This window comes from Teleopsis dalmanni, chromosome 2, assembly GCF_002237135.1.
Source record: "Teleopsis dalmanni isolate 2A chromosome 2, ASM223713v2, whole genome shotgun sequence".
Lineage (NCBI taxonomy): Eukaryota > Metazoa > Arthropoda > Insecta > Diptera > Diopsidae > Teleopsis > Teleopsis dalmanni.
Genome location: NC_051847.1, coordinates 201,773,001 through 201,779,142, shown reverse-complemented (window position 1 = coordinate 201,779,142; position 6,142 = coordinate 201,773,001). Strand labels below are relative to the sequence as shown.

Here is a 6,142-nt window from a genome sequence, read left to right as displayed (position 1 = left end):
GATTACGGAATTATACTTTTATAAAGGAAACTTTTTTATGCCGTTGAAATAGATACTTTACACAGTCGCTGAAATTGGTGTTAATATTTTTAAAAGAAATTGTTTTAAATTAATAAGAAATTTGAACTTGTTTATTTGATAAGAAAACTTTACTTGTGACTTATCAATATCACTTCGTTGACTTCTGTATTCTGTTTTTATTACCGCATTAGATCTAATTAATTCATAGTTAAAATCAGACATTTTTTTACTATTACTAAATCAATTCTGTTACGAATTCTTATTATTTAGCATGAAGTCTGTAATTTTACTATCTATCATTCTCTATTTAACATAGCTCTGTTAAATGCTTTATAAAGTTCTTTATATGGTATTTATCTTAAGAAGCTTGTATGTATAAATTGAAGAGTTTTTAATTTATGGCGAGAAACCTATTTTTAATGGATCTTGAAAAATAATATCAAAGTATATTCTCTCCATAGATAACATTTTTTAAATATATATTATTAGTATTTTCTAAATCTTTCGAAATATTGAAAAAATATATTTCTCGTCTTTTGATGTATAATAACTAATAAGCTGTTATGTTGTGTTCAAATTCTATCAATTTAATTTAAGTTACACGGCAGCATTTTGTGGAACTCTGTGGTCCTATTAAAGCTTCGTTATATACTTTTTAACAACACATGCATAAAAATTGCAATTTCCTTCTCTATATGCATTTATTCTTGGCAACCCTTACTACTGAATTCTCTCATAATTTTTCATTTCATTCATTCCATTGTTGTTCATCTTCAGTTTTCGTTTCTTTTTGTTACTTTGAATATTTTATTTTTATTATTTAGTTTAATAATTCAGCTTAAAATTTACTATTTAATATATATTAAAGACATTATTAAAACATACAGTAAGCATGCAAAATGTATTTGTTTTCTTATGTTTTAATATAGTTAAATTCTTTACTATCAATATATAATAATACTTTGGAGTAATAGTAGAGTATAGAGTAAAATAGTAAGTAATTCGGTGTTATTTGTTTATGCCAATTTAAGTAGGTAACTTGGTTTTAAAGGTATTTAATAGAGGTGAGTATTTGGTAGGTAGAGTAATAAAAAAGATAAGTTAGAGAGATTTTTTATAAACTCTATTTCTGTTTGAAAGAGAATACTAACTGGCTGCATTTAGTTATTTAATAATTTTAAAAAAATCTAACAAAATTATAAAATTCCTTCTAAAAATTTAACATTTAACTAAATAAAATTATTTTAATGATATTAACAAAGCAAACTTAATAAACTTAACTGACTTTAATATAGTTTATCTAATTTAAAATTAGTTAACAATATATGTTTTTTTTTTTGGAGTTTGAAAAATGTTTATACTGCTTTCACAAAATAATGATATAATCTGGAAATTTAATTTTAAATCATGTTGTTATTAAATATTCTTGCTTTGTCTTACTAACTGCTAAAGAAACGCACATATTGTATCTAAGAGAAGCTGCAGTGTGTTTTGCGTCTAGGTAACTAAGTTAACTGCTACTAAGCTTTTTGGTTGGTACTGTTTCTGTATTATTCACTAAATTCTGCAAGTAATTTATTAGTGGGCTAGATCGCGTGCACTGAACATACACTAAATGTAGTGCATTTTGGGCGGTCTCTGCACTTGATTAACTTCATTCCCACCAATTAATGCTACTCTTGGTTTATTATACAGTGTTGTGTTCTGTTAAAGCTGCTGTTAAATTTTATTTTATTTTTTATTTACACCATTTAACATCAAACAATTATGCACAATTTATTAGCGTTTAAACAATAAATTCTTAAATTCAAAATATAATTTTCTTACAAAATATATAGAAGAGAGCATAAATAAACAGTTAAAATATTTATAATTAAATGAAATAAATAAAAAAAATATTGTTTTGCTGAAAAGTTCTCCATTTCACATTAAATTAATTTATTTAATATACATTCCTAGTATTTAGTAAAGTTGTGTTGTTGTTTTATACTGTTGTAGGACTGTAAAGTTTTAACGATATTCGTGAACTCCAACTGTGCAGGATGTTTCAATGTTGATAATTATGATGTTGACGATAATGATGATGATGATGTGTTGATTGATTGATTGATTGGTAAATTGTTTGTTTGATTGTTATATATAATTTCAATGTTTTGAAGTTAATTATTTTACAAATAGTTGTTGTTATATAGCATAATAAAGGCAGCAGTAATATATATTCAATTAAAGAGAAAAGAGAGAAAATATGAGAGAAAGAGAAAAAGACAAAAATAGTAAGAGATAGATAGTAAAAAAATATTGATATATATATAATATGTATATATATTATTAAATATTATAAGTAATTATATCGTTTATTTTACTACACATATTTTTTTTTTAATTTACAAAAGCAATAGTAAAATTATAAGCATGCCATACACAATAAATTAATATAATTAAACAAATAACTTATATTGTAGGAAAAATATTATGCCTTCATGTTTTTATTTACAATTTGCGTGTTCCTATGTTTTTCTCCTTTTTAAAAGCTATTATTAAATTCTTAATATATTTTTTAATTGCAAATAATGTAGTGCATTTCATAGCGAAGTTAATTTATTTTTTCCATACAATTGAAGTTTGTATATTACATACAGATATTGCATTTTACTATTAGATATTATTTTTAGAGTGCAGTTCAAGCTGTACAAAAGTATGTAGAAAACCCTATAGAGTTGAAGTAAATTTGTTTTTATTTTCGAAAAATTTTTCTTGTCTTAATTTTTCAATAGTTCAGTAAAAATATTAAAATTTTTTAAGAAATTTTACTAAAACTATCACAGCTTTACTTGAATTGCTTAAATAGCTTATTATCTACACTCTATTTTTATTTTAATAAAATCTTGTTAATTGTTTGCAAAAGTTTTTATATAATTATTTTTTTTTTTTAAACACAACACATAACATTTACATAATAAAAGCAATTGCATTAAATTATTGAATAATTTAATATGCTTTTTTCACTATTTCCTTATCACAAAAATGCTTCAATATCTTGTGTAATAAAATATTCTATTTATACATATTACTGTTTACATACATAATATTAGTATGTAAATTATTTACAGTTTCGAATTATTGATGTGTGATGCAATAATACTAATTATTATTGCCTGTATGATGTGTAGGATTTTTATAAAATGCAATGCAGTAAGGAAAGGGTGCAAGTTGAATATTGTAGCACTAAAAATTACACAATCTTGAAGTTATTCACTGTTATACATAGAAAAAATATTTATTTTGAACATTAAAAGTTTAACAACAAACTGTTTTGATTTCTCAGAAATTTGTTTTCATTTTAATACTTTGTTTTTAATGCAGTTAACTAGCACTTTTCTGTTTTCCATAGTATATTTTAAGTTTTTAGTTTACAAAAGTGATGTCGAAAGAGTGCTAAATATTGAAATTAAGTTTGTTCTATACAAATAAAGGAACAAATAGAAATAGCGTCTTATGCTACTCTTAAGTCAAAAACAGAGTTTGATCTTGAAACCTAAATCAGTATTATAAAATGCTATATATGATCTATACTTTTCTATGCTACCTAAAGTATGAAACAAACATTTAACTACTATAAGAAATAAACTGCGATAGAGAGGTATTGGCAACCGTCACGAAAAAAAAATTATATATAGTACATGTCAAGTGTATATAGATACATAGAATATATCCCAAATATATTTGACAATGGTCTTACAAGCTTGATTAGGTTGGAGGGGCGGGCTGTGCCCAACAAATTTATAGATGTGTTTAAAAACAGCAAACCACAAATCGCTATTATAAGTAAAAATGTTATATAATCATCAACGTAATCATAACGATGAGTTATGTTAATAAATGTTCTTTATTTTTTCTGTTTTTTGGTGCTGTTAGCTGGATTTTTGTATTTTGTTTATATTATTGTTTATGTTTGATTTAAATTGAGAGAAGGGAAATTATTTGTTTTGTAATTGTTGTTAGTACAATTTAGTATGATGTATTCCATATGAACTTAATTATGGTGTTGAATGTAGACAATACAAAAGAGAAGTCTATTAGACATACCTAATATGAGCGCATACAGACTCTCATTAAGTGGCAGTTTCTAAACTTATTCAAAGTTCTTATGAAAACATTTTATTGAAAAAATCCATTATATCCAGCGTAATAATCTAAAATATATTTGGGTGACTTGAAGGTTAGGTTTTATCAATCTGTTTGATAAAATTGAAACAATGTCTTAAAAAAGTTTTACTTTTCTGCGGGTATAGAATAAACGATTCTATTTTGAGAAATTGTTGGAATTCCTCAAATTTGAATTGATTAAACAAAATTACAATTTTTAGATTTAAAAAGGGTTGAGAACTATGCCAGCACGTCAATGCATGCATTGAGGATTATTGTGACAATTTACTACAAATACTTAAATATGTGAGTTAAAACCCTTAATAGTATTATAATAATTCCCAGGCTTAGTTTGAGTGTCAATAATGCCATATTACCAAAACATAATAAATAGACAAATTTAATAATTGGACTGAAATTTAATTGCAATGTGAGTATAAAGTATTAAGTATAAATACAAAAAATTTAAATAGTTTAATAAATAATAAAGATCGGTCCTTGAGATCGGCAGTTAGTTTAAGCCACTTTTAACACTATATATGTTTCTTCAGAGCAAAAACATAGATTCTATGTTTTTGATATAAAGGTTATTTACAGATAGATAAAGGTTATAAAGGTTATTGTTTAGATAGCTAGCATTTTTCTTTTCTTTCTTTTCAATTCCTTTTTATATCTTATATCTGTCACTTTCAACATTAGAAGTAGAATTGTATTGTTATTTTGTTATAATATTTATTTAAAAACTCATTGTTAAGTGGATTGAAGGAGTTTGGTTCAATATGAATTTTATTTGCTGGCATAATTCTAATTCAGGGAAATATTTCCAATATATGATATTATTACTTCATTGCATTAAATTATTATCAACTGCAGTTAAGTTGGGAATTTTTTCTGTTATATATAACTACCATTTGTATTTCAGTTCCTAACTTTAAGCATCAGTTAATAATTTTCGTAACTGTAGTTGGGATTACTTTCCTCTATTCCGAAAAGGGTTTAAATAGGTATGTGTACTATTAACTAACTTTTGTTTTTCATTTCATTTATTTATGTATAACTTTAATCATCACAACTACAATATCATATAATTCTTAGTACCACGTTATAATGTCTGAATATTAGCATTCATTTTTTTAAGCGTGAAAAAAATTTTAATTTTTTTTAATTTAAAAGTTATATATAAATAATAATTGCTTTCCAATTATTAGAAAGTTGTCATATACATAAAAATAAAAAAATAAAATTTAATACATATTTAAAAGTATATTAATTTAAAAATAATTGCATATAATAGAATATGTTTAATAGAAGAATAAGATATATACTGTACTAATTTTAATGAAAATTATAAAACAATTTGAAATTGAACGTAAAAATAGTTTAGGTATATTTTTTTTTCTTAATAAATTTATGTTGAGTAATAGAGAAATTTACTTACATTTGACTTTCTTCTTTTTCAGTGTGTAATCTCAAAATTTTTAAGCTCAATATTTAAAAGAAATGAAAGTATTTAGTTTAAGTCATTAGTAAGATGTTATATATATAAATTTCTTAGAACGTTCGAAATGCAAGTTCTCAAACTAATCAAATATATATGTGCATACCGTGCTGTACGCTACATATACATATATATATATATTTTTAATTATATATCATTTTTATTTAAAATAAATTAATTTATTTATTTAGTCTAAAAAATTTTGACATCCTAAAAAACAGTTTTTTCAGCTAGTTTAAGTCTAAAACAAGTTTTCATAACAATTTATTTTGAGTTATTTACGCTCCATAATCATTTGTTGTTTTTGTTTTTATTCTTAGTATTTAGATTTTATATGTATATATATATATTCTTTTTTTATATATATTGTAATGTTTTTTTTTATAAATCTTTTATTATAATATATTTGAAAGGCATTTTACGTTAATTTAACGTAGATACGCAGTGCGTCAGCATTACGATAATTCAGTTATCTAG

The 6,142-nt window shown here is 23.5% G+C and overlaps 1 protein-coding gene and 1 long non-coding RNA gene across 2 annotated transcripts in view; both read right to left on the bottom strand.

The window, feature by feature from the left end:
• LOC119678799 (complexin-like) overlaps positions 1 to 6,142 on the bottom strand; it is a 250,284-nt gene that overhangs the window by 54,962 nt on the left and 189,180 nt on the right. The gene's annotated exons all lie outside the window — the stretch shown is intronic.
• LOC119678800 lies at positions 637 to 5,775 on the bottom strand. The gene is made up of 2 exons (XR_005252357.1): positions 5,606 to 5,775; positions 637 to 2,054 (listed from the first exon to the last, which is right to left on the bottom strand). It is a non-coding gene; the product is annotated as an uncharacterized LOC119678800 (long non-coding RNA).